Genomic DNA, 16,161 nt, shown 5'->3' on the forward strand with positions numbered 1-16,161 from the left:
GCAATTAGTAACGTATGAAGTCACATCGAAATGTGTATCTAAAATCTATTTTCATTAAGTTTGTTGAAGCGTTGGCTAGGCGAAATGGTTGTGGTAAATAATAAATTGGTATGGAAAAGACCGAACCAAATTCCACTATTCGACCGATTGGGCTCAGCGGTTTAGTGTTACGTCTCTTCTTACCTAATTGATGTGATTTCAAGCACCAAGCTATTGTAAGTACCAAATCATGAAAATAAATATCTACCAAGGTATTTATTTATATGATGGAAGGCGTAGCAAATGAAATCTGTTAGATATCTGTCTGGCCCTAGGATAAAACCTAGTACTCTCTGCGGGTCAGACCGGCATGGTGACCGCGACGTCATGGATAAAAGATTACACTATCATTATTATTATAGTTCACATACCCTTCCGCTATCACCCATAACCCTCGTACAACGATAGGATCTTCGGAAGCGAGGGGCGCAATTTGTCAATTACAGGAAGACATCCCTTGTAAGGAAGTCCTTTGGGGTTTCGAGACCCTTGGGCGTACAGCCGTTGTGATATGTAGTAATAATAGTGCCAAATGTTAGTACACTTTATTATACTAATAAAGTGCTCGAACAAGAGTATAAATGAATAACCTGCCAAGTGCGTAATAAATAATTTTATATTTAAAAAGTTTTTTTAAATCAAGAGTCTTGACAAAGTATTTTTTTGGCATAAAAAAATCTTTTCATTTTAACAGGCATATCTAGGAATTAGTCCCCTATCTGGAGTTTGATCCTTATAAGCAACACTATCAGATAACGTAAGAATACTGGTGATTTTTTTCAAATGTACTCATATTTTATTAAACAAAATACACTGTATTATTACCTACAAAATAAAGAAAAACACATATTTTAAGAAAATACATTTTATTTTCATACATTTAATCTCTCAACAAAATTCTAAATGGAAAATGGCACGTTGGTTTTACCCTTATAATTAGTGATTACAGTTCCGCATGAAGGGAATGTATGTACGTGGAGTAGATCCAATGAGCACACACCGTTGATTATTAACAAGAACACCTACAAATTGGGCCCTTAATTGCCAATGTTTGCTTTGCACGAACCCTTTGAGGTCGGGGGCTCGCAGGTAGGGAAATGAGGATATCTTACTGATTTGTATTAAAATGTGTATGCGATTGTAGTTTCGACTAATTGAACTAATTGGGTTCATGTTAATGAGCTTTTGTCAGTGAGAAAATATCGATCTGATCATGTTATTGTCATAAAAGTCAAGTAGCATGTTGTCCATCTGGTGGCAAATGATCTTCACCAATGAATATCTGCATTTAACCTCTAATTCGATTGAGATCCTATCTTAGTACAGCCATGCGATGCAAACTAAGCATTAATTTGAAATGCCTCATAGTAATATGACTTCATTATAACCCCAAATCAAATTATTACAACTGTGCTCGACACTCTTATTATGAGGCAGTATTGGATGTGGCGGTGGTACCGACGCTGTCGAACAAATATGTTTTATGAGAACACATAAGCCTTTTGTTAAAGTTAATGGATAATTTATATAGGATTCGATATATTAGACAACAATTTACGGTTTACCATTAGTTCTACATAATTATACTCACAAATAATACAAGTACGTAAGAACTATCTTCAACTAGCCAGAATGACCTGTTCTAAAATTCAAGGACGGACATAAAACATAAAATATCTGCTAGAGATAGCGCAAGTGGAGCATAAAACGGGATGAAAAATTATCTATTAACTGCAAAACCATCACAGAATGCAAATTCCTTTCACTTGTCAAAGAGTAATAGCTCAGACAAGTAGCCTCTGACTTAGCACATTTGCCCGCCTGATAATACCTTAACCGATGTTCCTTTCCAATTTAATTAGAGCCCTGATGAATAAACAATCGTTGCCGCGGAGTCCGGGCTTGTTCGAGCTGAGAGGGAGGTGGCGGCTCGCGATATAGTGGCGTTCCTGGGCTAGATGGAAGGAATTATGGTAGAGCATTTGTCAAAGTCGTGCTTGCTTGATCGTAACTATGGAACGTATGAGAGCATACCTATGTAAGTGTGTTGCGGCATCATTTGATATAGGTTAGAGTTGAGCATGAAAGCTACAAAATTAAGCACAATATAATAATTAATCTTCTGAGTCAAATTTTTCATATGAACAATTTAATAATTTGTAAATGTATTTAATACATATTGTAGTGAAGGTTGTTTTTACGTTTAAAATAATGTAGTTAATGTTTAAAATGAAAAACAAATGAAAACACAAATAAGACGAAAAAAATATAAAAATAATGAAATATAAAAATTCCTTTCTGTTAATATTTTGAAAGACTGTCTACATTAATTGAATAACTCAACATGTTATTATATAGCGTTACTATATTGATGTTATTGTAAACAATTATTATACATTTTATCGTTTTCTGTATTAAATTTAATTCAAAACACTGGACCTAATTTAGAAAATAATTAACATGTCTTTTAGTAAAGCGGTCACGTTTCTCAGTGGTAAAACATGGTGGGTCTGCGCTATAAATTTTGTTAACTACAGGTCTTTTCAACAATGGTCTATTGTCTAATAGCTATAAGATCTATGCGAACAGACCGCTCTATTTTAACTAAATCTACCTACTATCTATGAATTTGGTGATTAAAATTTGGTCCTTCACAGCCTAATATTGTAAAGATTCCAATTACAAAACTAGAAACAAAGAATTAAGTTCCATCTAGATAATACGGTATTTTATGCAAATAAATAAGAGTCGCACAGGAACATGCAGTCCACATACAGTAAGTGGTTACTGCTCCCATGGACATTTGTAATCAACTACGAATAGGATTGAAGTATTCTAAAGGCAGTCACCGATGCGTTGCTACCTTTGAGGGTTAAGTTGGATTGTCTCATGTACGAGTAAGTGTCTGTGCCTCACCATAATACCTTCAAACCGGAGTATCACAGCGCTCAATGCTGCTGTTTATTGCAAAAAGACTTCAAGTGTCACGTTAGTTGTTTGTGGTATTTCTTTCACAACATTGCACCTAATTTAATAAGTCATTAAAAATTTAAAAAATGTATACTTGTAACGATTTTTTAATATGTCTCTGATTCTCGTTATCGCATTTTAATAAAAAAAAAACTTTTTCAATCATTGCAATAAATTCAATAAAAAATTATATGTAAGTCTACTATGATACTCGTATAACAAAATTATATACTAAGTTTAATATTACTCAAATTTATAAGGGATTTATTAAAAGAGCAAAGATCTTCACCAATAGACCTTCATTATTGATTCAATAAGTCTATATTAGACCAAAAATAAGTTGTAAAGCCAAAGATGTTTAGCCGCAGCAGGTCAGGCCGTAAAACTAATTAAAACTTGCCCTCAGATTATAATGGCTTTTGTTTTCAGCGTATGAATTCATAATTCGGTACCGGCCACTTAATTATGAACCCTTCGCGATGCTCCAAGGTTTGATGCGAAATGTCGATGCTTTCGGGGCATGCGTAGTATGCTTTTTGTCTAAGTATTTTAAAAGCTTATTCTTTATAGCTTATGATGAAACTATTTGTGGATTAATAAAAGTGGTACTTTTTGCTTTACGATGTTAACATAATCATCACTCGCGGTTTGGCCTCCTGAAATAAATATATCTAAATATGAAACTAACCAAATACATTGTTACTTCTGAGGACGAAATTAGGTATTTTGTTCCTTTCAAACAACAAATCAGCAGTGTTACGCAGTGATATACAAGTCGGAAATGGTACAGCGGCAGTGGTATTTACGGAGACGAGTCACAAAAGGTTTTACTGTTATAGAAGAATATGTCACCGATAGGGTACTATCTCTGTAGTTGCGGGTCCAGAATAGGGCTACGGTGTCTACCGTAACCCTATTTGTTGGAAGACGCTACTAAAAGGGAGTACTGCTCCGGGAAAGCCGGTGTGTCGTCGCATACCGGACGGTCATCGGGGGAGTTTTAGTGCGGTAAGAATTCCACATAAACCCATGTCGCTCCCATAGCATCGGGTACCTTTTGTAGGTCTCCCCCAAACAGAAAAGTTCACAAGTAGGGTGAAATAACTCAACATCAGATGGGCTGCAACGTCCTTTGGTACTCCAAAAATATCACTTTTAACGTTGGAGGAACAAGAGTGTAGATGCCTACATTCTGGCTCAAAGCAATAATGGCCGGTCTGTTTGTTCTGGTTTGAAGGGTGGACGGCCGCACTAATTACAGACGTACGAAGCGTTCGGAATTAGACCTCAAAGGGAAGCAATTCATCTGTGGATTGTGGGTAAAAGTGAAAGTGTCTATCGACTACAACGAACCCCAGGTGAACGTTTACTGGTATGTGCTATATAACTTGACAAGACTGGACTGTGTTATTTAACCCCAAGTTATTTATATTTATTGAGGTTATTCAATAAATTTGGATGTGTTGATGGCCTTTCTGTAGGCGAATTCCCGGTTTTTTCTAAGAAACTTTCCATTTATTTACTTACTTTATGATTGTTTCGAATTTAAAATAAATATGTTCACTATACTACTACCCTTCCAGTCCGCAGCTGGGTTGGGGTCTAATCTCAGGGTAAAAAAGGTTAGACCATACTTCATGGGGAACAGGTAAGGGTACTAAACTTCTCACTAGCTTTCTGTGTGTAGTATTTATTTGTACCTTTCGAAAAATAGATTATTCTCTACTTAGATGCATACCATAATCATAGATTCCCTTAAAGCAATTATACTATAAACTTAGCGATCTAATTACATTAGATAGAGTTAACTCTGTTAGTGCATTAACGTCTAATCCTAATTGATACATTGTATTATGCGTGACGTCAGTCATGTTTGATCCGTCAAATGTGGGTAGTTCTCAATTTATCTTCTATGGCCTAATTATACACTAAAGCTGGCGTTGCATTGGCAACTCATCCGGTGTTGCAAATGTTCATAGGCGACAGTGACTGCTTTCCATCGGGTAGCCCATCTGCCTTATCATTACATTTAACTGTATATAAAAACTTATGTGTATATTTATGGAATAGAGATAATATTGTCATCGTAGTATATAATTTCGTCTTAACTTACAGAAAAATACTATCAAATACTTTTGTGAGGCAAAAATTCATTTTATTTTATAACACGAAATGACATGATCCATCGCTTTTGTTAAAGGCCATTGTGGAACTTATTTTTATATTTTGCAACCCTAATATTTTATTTGTATAAGATTGAAATAACAAACAAGCGAGTCCGAGTAAATGATCACCGCTGCCCATGGACTTGTTTATAGAACCCGTGTTCTATAAAGGCAACAGTTTATAGAACACGGGATCTACCTGAACCGACTACCCATTAGAAATGTGTTTCCTGAGAATGGTCGCCTCAAATATGTATATAAGCCGGTATCCATTACGATCCATTGAAACGCAAGAGCTATTTCAAACTGGAAATACGCATGGTGATACTTCCCCGGTCCAATTATTCTAGTTCTATCACTTTCAGTTTGAGTGTTTGCACAAAGCCAAACAAGTTGTCATTTCCAACAATACCTAAATATTGTTATTAATAGAATAAATTCCCGTTTATTCCCCTCATCCCGACATTAAACTACAAAGCGTTCTCAGCCAAATTACTATCATTCGGCAATGAATGCATGCCATTTATCAGTTGAAAATTTCGGCATTCGGCGCAAACGTGCTCCAATTGGGCGCAAATCTAACGGAAGAGGAAGCAATTATTGTTTCATTTGCTCATACTCGTAGGAGGAGCGTGAAGTGGGTTCGAAAGTGGTGATAAATTTGCTTAAGCATTATAAACCGATTGTAGTAAACGGGTTATATTACAAGTTTAGTATTTGCATGAGTTGCCTAATAATATACGTAAATCGATTTTTCTTATAATACATGGATTTAAGGAATGTCGGACGTGGTTGGCTTGGTCAAGTTGGATCGGTCATCACTCGTAGCATAAGTTTAAATAAAATAGGGTTCCGTTCTTAGGAGGACATGTTAAGTCTACGATACTTTTTGTTCACAATTAAATAGCAGTCGTTAAACATTGTTGGATGCCGTGTAAACGGTTTGAGGACCTTTGACAGAGGGTAAGTCAATTAATACTACTTACCTCCATTAATTCACATTTTGGCGACGTGGAGGCTCCTTTATTTATTTGCATATAGACCCTTGCTTAATAGTGAGTAATCAAAAGTGGTGTAGCCATTTATCAAAAATGCATCTAGATTTGGAGCACTTCAATGTAGTGTTATTGGTCCTCTATTGTTCTCACTGTATCCCTTATAACTGCTTCTAATAAACTTCGTATAAATGATGGTCTCTTACTAAAGAGCTTAACCAGTACTCATACAGAAAGTCAATTTGGAGTACCTCAAGGAACTATCCTTAGACTTCTTTCATTCCTTATACGTTTCTTCTTTTTGTAATCATTTTGATTAGAATGTACATAATATATGAATTGCTACATTATTGTACCTTTTATCAACGGTAAACAATTATCGTAACAAATATCCAATACGCATGCCGGAAGGTATAAATGGGACCGGAAGCGCCCTACACGCTTTGTGGCGGCGTGCTATTGAATGAGTAAACGTCGGGTGTGGATTCTTGGAGTAAATTTAATGGGTAAATAACTTATGCCCACATACCATGTGTTTAGGGTGTAATGAACATACTAAGCAATAGACAAACAGCTAGAACAGAAATTAAAAATTATCCCTTAGATTTTTATCTGCCTAGGAATAAAAGTAATCAAACATATATATTTTTACTTACATACTTTATAAAATTCGTCATTATTGTCAAAAATCTTCTATTACTATGCAAGGTATTTTAATATGATAAATATGCATCAAAACAAATTCCATGTCGCCCGTCTTATCATCAAACAAGTTGAAACATGAACTTTTATTCAGAAAATAGCAGAAGTTACAAAATACACAGCCAAGTTCGGTACATACAGCAAAATGTCTAAGAATAGCTACTTCCAGCTTTGATCTTAGAATAATACGTTACTCAGACATCAGAACTTAGACTGGCTATTGGATTATACCTTAACCTTAAAATGATGAACCTTAAAGCCTAAGTTTTATTAACAAAAGCTAGTTATTGCTACTAATACGTCAATAAATAACGGAGAATTGTTTTAATGTCAGTACGAAATAGGCCAACCGACTGCCATTTGTTAACTGCACTAGAATAATTATCACTCATTAACCCATTTTGAAACACCCCGCATGCGCTATATAGGCTTAAGGGAAGCGAGTCTGTAATTACTGTACAAACGTCGCCTTCGTTCAAAGGGTTTGTGCGAAAATGCTTGTAAAAAACTTTTGACAAAAAACTTGTGTGTGTGGAAGTACGCACGTGTGGTATGGTGTATTTTTTTTAAGATTATTACGAGTATATTAAAACAAATGTTAATAATATTTAAATGTATGTTGATATTTCTGATCATAGTTACAGAGTTGGTATTAGATGGCGTTGTTAGTTACGGCACGATAAATGGTGCAATAGTTGAAAAAGTTTTGTATGGTTAATATAACCTTTCTATTCAAATGTAAAAAGATCTAGAGTTTCTATAGAAAAATTAAATCTTATAACATTTTAATTTAGGATTTAAAGTTTCTAACGTCAAATTGTCCATCAAGTACATAACTTCCATAATGTGATGACTGATGGAACCTGCCGAAGCATATAAAGAATGACCCAGGATAGATTCGAAACTAATCCAGTTATCCTAAACAATACACGTTCCTCAGACATCAGAATCCATGCAATTAAAGAGTATAAACCACAGTCCAGTACGCTGAACACGAGGACTTCACTATAGAGAACTCTTAGGTATGTAGGTTCCGCTGTTTCCTTCGCCAAAGCAAGTGCAGTCATTGTACAAACGTTTGTGTTCGACGCATTCCATTTGAATGCTCTTATAGAGGAATTAGGTTAGGCACGGTATATTTCACTGTGCAGCCTGTAAATATATCAGGTATCATGCTCTGTGCCACAATGAGGGGATCTTTGGGTTTCAAATTGCTCTAATTGTTAACTGTGAACATATCTTGAGATATAGTAGTAGTATATAATATTGCTAGCAAACAAACATGCAGTCCATCTGGTAGTAAGCGGCTACTACTGCCGATGATCATTTACAAATCAACCCCAGAGAAGATTAGAGTCCTACCTAAGGTCGGGCAAGATGCTACCCTTGAAGACATTTGAAACGCCATGGATAAATATGTTTCCATTACCACACCTTTCAAACCAGAATATATGAGTGCTGAAAACTACCTAAATTACTAATGTGGTAGCAACAAAGATAGGGGTAGTGAGTATAATGCACATTGCCGCTTCATACATCTCTCGACGACGAGTGATGGCGGCCATGAGAAAAGTTTTAGCTTTAGCGCTCTAACTATAATAACCACCGGTTATATAAAGAAAAGGAGGAATGTAAACACGCTCTGTTTACTTATACCTGTTTAATTTGTTTGCACAAGTTGAAAATAACTAACTGTTTTTATAGAATTTTGTGCCATCTAGTGCCTGTATCAAAATTAAAAGAACGTGTATAAGCTGCACGCTGGTTCTTGATAAAAACACAAATGTGTGAAATATAATTTTATTTTACAAGCACTATCCTAATTAACCTGAGGCAAAGATACAGAAACAACCTCCAAATTGCGAATTAAAAATAATTGGCCCTCTATTCAAGTTCTATACTAATCGCCTCGAAGCATCTAAACAACTTTAGCGACTGAAGTAGGGTGACTGCAGCACTAAAACACACGTAGAGTGCAGCGTAACATCACGCGCTACATTACTCGAGTGGTCGCAGCGATGCATAATGCGTCCATATTTGCAGTAATGCAGTCAGCTTCTAGTTCTAAGCGCTTTTGAATTGTAAACTCGCTTTACATGTTGTTTTTAAATTTGGTTAGAATTTTTATTTACTACTGAAAGTTTTGATAGAGTTATACCTATATCCCTTTGAGATTCGACTCCAGAGGCACTTGTTTCTGTCTAATATCATGGCCGTTCCCAGGTAGGACTCTAATCTTATCTGGAGCTGATTAGAGATGCCTGTGGGCTGCAGTGGCCACCTGCCATCAAATGGACTCTAAGGTAATTTGCTACTTCTATATTATAAAAAAAAACTCGGCATATCGAAATATTTAACGATAATAAATATGAGACACATAAATTTATCTTTATTTATTACCCATATAAATGACATATTATTTCCTATTTTAAACTAAAAACAATGAAATACCAGTTTACAGGCGTAGTAATTGTTCAGAATCATCTAAAGCGCTTTATTGACTGCAGTGAGTCACAGTCACGAACTCAGTAAGCATTTCTAATTTGCAGCGAATATCGCGCTACATTTCTCGAGTGGTCGCTGCGGTGCATAATACGTCCACATTTGCAGTAATGCAGTCAGCCGCTAAATTTGTTGCTCCTTGCTCTAAGCGCTTTTGAATTGTAAAATCGCTTTCCATTTTGCGCTTTATGGGTAGGAGAGACTTTATTTATTGATGGCTGTGTTATAGTGTCTTATGTTGGAGATTGTGACGTAAATATTTTTTTCAATGAGAGTGCAATCAACTTTATAGTAGGTTGCTACTGCCGGCTATCAACCTCAGCTGAGATAGAGTTTTACCTAAGGTGGGCCACAGATGCATTATTAGCTCTGAGAACTGAACGCCTCATATAAGTATCCCTTATCACATCCTTAAACACAGCAGTAATAGCAGCAGGAATGAGGTCTGGCGGTGGCCCCTTTACTTTGAAATCCAACCACAAATCGACCTTCAAATGTTCTTCGCCGTTGTAGTTTTAAGTGAAAACACAAGAAAGATAGTATAACTAGTGGACAAGATATTATATTAGTATAATCCGCGTCAAATTGTACCGCTCTGAAGTTGTTGCGAGCAGGTCTAGTCATACAATTTGCTATGGCGACGCGACTCATTTCTATATTCAGAGCGGACTAGCAGTTTGGCGCGGACTATAACAATAGTATTAAACATTTTTTTTAATCCAAAAGTAATTAAAGTATTAGGTACAAGCTAGAAGCCTACACATATTCACAAAATTTCATTAAAATCAGATGGGGTTTCGGAGATTAGCGTGGATGAACAGTGACAAGTGATATACATGCATACATATTAAAATTAGTGGAACTCTGCAGACGTTGTCCTATAACCTATAAATATTTTATCATCATCAAACTTACTGTCCAACTGTTAGACACGGGTTACTCTCAGAAGTAGAATAATTTAGATGGTGTAACCATTGTTAATTACTCAGTTCAATTGCGGATTACTAGTTTACACACGTTCTTGAGAATTTTTGTAAAACTATTTAGCATTTTGGTTTCCACGCAATATTTTTCTTTATTGGTAAAACGCGTCACAATTAAATTTCTAATATCCGAGGCCTGGGATTCAAACCCTGGACTTTCAGAGCATACAGCCGGATTATTGACTAAAAGCTTTTACTTTTTAAACAATTATATTTGATCCTTGCTCGTTCACGTAAATAGTATACCTACACACGAGTAGGCTATAGCTTCAACTATTTATTCCTTTACTGTAAGAAAGGCCCTTATCCATTAGCCTGTTGTTTTAAAGACTACCGTCACGCCAACAGGCGTTTACTTAACTAACCTTTAAGGGTCGGAGCGGTCCAGCTTCGACTAAAAACTACTGCAATTAGTGCCAAATGCCCCCAATTACGTTTCTTCCGAACAAAATCAGAGGGAATGTTACGAGTAACTATTAATCTTAAATGTAAGACAATTAAAACTTTTCAACTAAGTGACTTTTAACTGACGTCTTAAGTCTAGATTCTAAGTAGTTAATTCCTATGGATGAGTAGATATGTAGCCGGCTCCAGAATAACAGCAGTCGTAGATGAATTTCACACAAGCCTCGTTATCAACTATAGAAACGTATCATGTAGTAAGCTCATGTATCGAATGTTATATGTGAAGTACAGAGCAAATCCACTGGACCTAGAACAGATATATCAAATAGTTTACTTTGTTATCATATCGTAATTAATTATCAATTTCTTTAATGGTGAAGTAGCATATGGTAATGATTTTAAACCTGTCTATGCTTCATAATGTCCAAGCTGTGCGAAGCTTACCAATTCACAACATGCTGATCTAAGACCTAAACCTTCAGGCTTAGAGTAAACTCGTGCCCAATAATAAGATAATCATTATTATGAAGATGGCTTACCAAAACCCGGAACTTTGAGCAATAATTATATTATACGGTTATCATCCAATACAATTTCTTCATTATACAACCGTATATTGAGTTGTTAATAATCAAACGGCTTCAAAGACAGATATTCGCTACAAGAGATTTATTCCCGTTGAGTTATGTTAGATGTTCCTCTATTTAGAGAGATAATCGGATCGCTTTGTTCTTAGTAGACTTTGCCCACAACTAATTAAGGATTCAGTAATCCAAAGTTCCCGTTATACAGTGAATTAAAACTTTGTCGAACACAAAAGAGTTGATTAGGAGAAACTTGGTCGTGAATAATGGATTGTATGGAGTTAGAAGATATAGTATGTATCAGTTGGTTTATTAGGGAAGTATAAAGCTTAATATGATTATAGCCCTATTCTAGGATTTCTTGTTTCATGGGTGCCATGGACACAGGCGGTACATACTAAGATGAATAGTTTTAGAACCTTTGTGGTTTGATTCCGGAGGAACCAGCGCCACACCTATTTCTACCGTATAACAGCAGTGTTGAGCGCTCCTTAAAGGTTAAAAGGGTATGATAAGACTTATTTTCTCTGCAAGCAAAAGCTAAAGCAAGTCGAACAACCGATACCGTGATTCTATAATTGTTCCAGTACCATTTTGTGAGGAGCCTTCGACCTTCTTGTCGACTTTGACTGTAGTCATCGTCCGAATTCCAGAGGTCATTCATTACCCCTAAAGAGGGCAAAGACGGGCAACTCGCGTTATGAATTAGGGGTCATTTGTAAGCGCCTCTGGGGAGCCATTTCTCAAAAGTCTTCGTCTTCCTTCTATATTGCTAATAGTAATAGCTTTTGTTTTCTTTGCAATTGTTTAAACATTCGTCTATGATGATAATAAGAAATCACTAACTACAAGAACTGTTTCTTATGTACGTGATACACTTTCAAGTATTTCAGTCCCGTAAGGGATGAATTATAAAAAATGTTTCTAGTGCCCACTTAAGTTAAGAAAATCTTATGTGACTTTTAAGGGTCTAAAGCCATGGGTTCGTTGTTTATCAGTCCGCGCTAGCATTCTTTTATAATACCAGTTATAGTAGTAAACGGATTGTAAGCATTTCAACCATCTTCATAGTACGGTTTAACAGTTAGATCGAAACATGAAACACGAAATATACCGGTTTTTGTATGGAGACCCCCTTTAATATCCAACTTTATTTTATTTTTAGTATTACATGCTATAGCGGCCACGGTTATGTATCCTCTGTAAAAATCATGTGTCTATCTATTACCGTTCCGGGGATATAGCCCTGTGAAAGACGGACAGACAGCGAAGTCTTAGTAATAGGGTTTTTACCCTTTGGTTACGGAACCCTAAAAATGACACAATACGAACCTACATATCGTATCGAACTAAATATTAAATTTAGTTCTTGACGTCGATTGTACTCTGTTCCCATTAAGTAATTCTACACAAATTACTCCACGGTTCAAAATGTCTATTTATACCAAAGGCGCCAGGTAGGTCTAGGGTGGGGGCGGAATTTCGCGCTCTATTAAATTTCCCGAGTTCGCTTCAGTTGTACGACAAATCGGACGTGAAGGCCTACTGATGTAGGTCTCTGTGGGTCTTTTGTTCTGAGATGAATCGTATTGTTTCAATATAGTAACACACAGCAAATCTTTATTAGTCTTGTGCAGTTGAAATTGATTTTCTCAGTATCGTTTCCAGTAGAATCTATTTGAGGTTCACAAGCTTGGTGTGGTCTTAGCGTTAGGTGTGAGTAGATATTGGACCATCAGGTTTAATTTTTTTAACCAACTTTCCAAAGGAAAGATATAAATCGTTTGATACCTTGATGTTTCTTACGACATTATATGTGGCTAGTCTCATAGGGGTTCTACTTCAGGAAAATCGGAAAACTCCTAGTGGTTTTGGAAAATAAAAAAAACATGGTTTCATATATCTTTTAATATTTTTATTGATTTTGAATCGATTTCAATTTAGTGAAATCGATATAAGTAATCTTTTTTTTGGTAATTTCTGTAAGCTTTTGAATTCTTTAAAAAATATTTTTACATCTTTTAATTTATTTTTATGTCCCACACTGGACACGAGTCTGTCACGCTTGTTGAGGCGTTTTTCACACGCCATTTCCTACGACAAGGATATGGTATGAGACAGTTTAATCAGTGCCATTCCAATATCAAAAACAAAAAAATCTTAAAACACATATAAAGCAACGGTTCCACACAAAGTTAACTCTGGCGCACATTTAATTCTATCTCTTATCATTAGGTAAAACACCTAAAAGCCAAGGTGGAGTGGTGGTTGATATACGGGAAAGTTTTATGCGGCTAAACGTAGAGTTTTTACTGAACCTATTATAAGTAAATAAGGTGACACGTATATAATTATCAGAAAGAAAATCAAAATACACATACAGATGTATTATTTGGTAATGATTTTAATTCTCTTCGGAATTCATCAGGCAATACCCGCTGTGACGGGATGTAAAAGCAAGTATAGAGCTACAAATTGATTTATTATTTCCAGGGGAGGATGATATTATAATACTAGTGATTGTGTTAGATAACTTAAATTTGACTTCTACTTGAAAAAATATTATTGTTTGATATAAATATCTTATTGATCTTTATTTACATAATTTATACCTTTAAAACACTGTATTTATTTTAGACAGTAACTATCATAATTTGTACTAAAAAAAAAGTTTAAAAATATACTCAAAAATATTGACCACAGTTAAGCTAAGCTTCACACTTAAGTTAACATTATTTTAATAATACGATATGGTACGTAAATAAAGCATATATAAATAAATTATTGCAAAAACGCAGAGATATCGCTCCAAATGTCATCCCGTATATTTCCATTCACGAACGTAACCTACTATGGGATCACTCAGTCTAATTATGTAGTTACTGAGAGCACAACTTGAAACTAATTGTTACAAATGGGGTAAAGAAAACTCGCTCTACCGGCTTTATCGCCATTTCGTACACGGAGTTTTTATATAGTTTACAAGATTATAGGTATGTCCAATTTTCATAGAGATACATTTTCAAAAATCATCTATTTGTAAGTTATATAAGAAACTTCCATACATTTCTTATATATTCATCATTTAACTGTAAATTTAGCGGTACATTGAGGTCTTTCTGGAGTTCTGGATTCGACTCTCGGTACACTGAATACACGGTACCTAGAATAAGTAATTTTTAAGTAATTACAATAACAAATACATACAATAAACATAATATGTATTTACATAAACATAACAAAACAAAGATAGACCCAAATAGTATTTCAGCTAACATAAGGTTAATAAATAAATATTGACTGAAAACGCTAAATTGACAATATGCTACGTTTGTACCAATATCAATATTTACTTACTCCTTGTAAGTTGTTGATAAAGGCGAAAACTAAGCATACACAACCTGCTGCGTATGTAGCCGTCGATAAACACGCAGGACTTAAGAGAGGCCCTAAGGAATAGGGCTTAGCAGGGTCAGAAGCGGAGCGGGGTATGTCTTAGGAATAGTCTTATAATTTTTGTTGTAAGATTTTAGTTTCAAAGAAGCGTGTAGTCCACCTAATGGTAAATAGCTACTGCGGTCCATGGACATGGATCAACCCCAGATAAGATTAGAGTCAATGTAGGCATCAATGTGGCAATGTAGGCGATCTGATGACTCAGATCGCCTACATTGCCACATTGCTACATTGCTACTAGTATTATGTTGGTACACACTTCTAATCGGAATATAGCAGCTTTACAATGTTATTAGGCAAAATTTCATGTGGCGTTGGTGCCGGCGGAGTCGAACCTCAGAGGATTCTCCCACCTTCAATTTTTGCATTAGCTACAAAGACCATACTATCTATAAGAAAAGCATTCACATATAAAAGCGCTATTCCTAACCACAGTGTGTCACCCTTATAATAAGAGAGTTGTTATCGCGCTTACTCGGATGTGGTCAAGTGGACAAGCTATGCGGGTATGAGTAAAACAGTATGGAGAATTATTTGCAAAACCTTTCTCCTGAGAAGGTCGCTGGCATGTATTAAACGAAAATATTTAATAACCGAACAATTCACCTGATGGTGAACGATATTTGTGACTTACAAACCCCTCTATCATAATGCTCTGATGTCGACTTTATATAAAATGAGTGGACAAAAGTTATAGATGAAAATTTGTTTCCAATTTTTGAAAAAAAAAATCGTTACAAACTTTGTTAATTTGGTTCTACAGTGAAAAACATATAACCAAAATTGTAAACCATTGAAACAAAGAAAATTGTTTTTACAAATTTTCTGCGCCACGAATAATTTTCCTGATAAAGCACAAAAACGATTTGCACCTTTACAATATGGCTGCTGAGGGCCAACTTCGACTCCACAAACTTCGATATACGAGTAGCTTCACATAAACCTTGACATCCAAGACGTACAATTGCGTCTTCTGACTTTTGCACGCTAAGGACAAAAGATTGTAACATTTCAATGGCCCAACATGTAGTGGCTATAGTCTAGGTGGAATATCATTCTATGTCATTAACAAATTTAAAAAAAAAACACAACGAGTTTGTTTTACCGTGTCAAAATAATCTGTATTTAGCTCGCGCGAAATCGACCGTGCTGACCAACTACTAAGGAAAGAGAAAATCTAGTAAAAAAGGTTCAAACTTTGAGCAATGCGGAATCCAACTGCGGTCTGCGATTGAGAATTGTATGGCTTATACTGCTTACAGACTTTAGAAAGTCTATCTTTCCATTTATATAATTTACTTTAAGAATAAGTACGTAGTACTGAGAATTATTTAGACAATTTAAACGTCTGTAAAATAAA

Source organism: Epargyreus clarus, unplaced genomic scaffold (assembly GCF_041222505.1).
Source record: "Epargyreus clarus isolate Ecla_fem2 unplaced genomic scaffold, WU_Ecla_fem_2.2 ptg000014l, whole genome shotgun sequence".
Classification (NCBI taxonomy): Eukaryota; Metazoa; Arthropoda; class Insecta; order Lepidoptera; family Hesperiidae; genus Epargyreus; species Epargyreus clarus.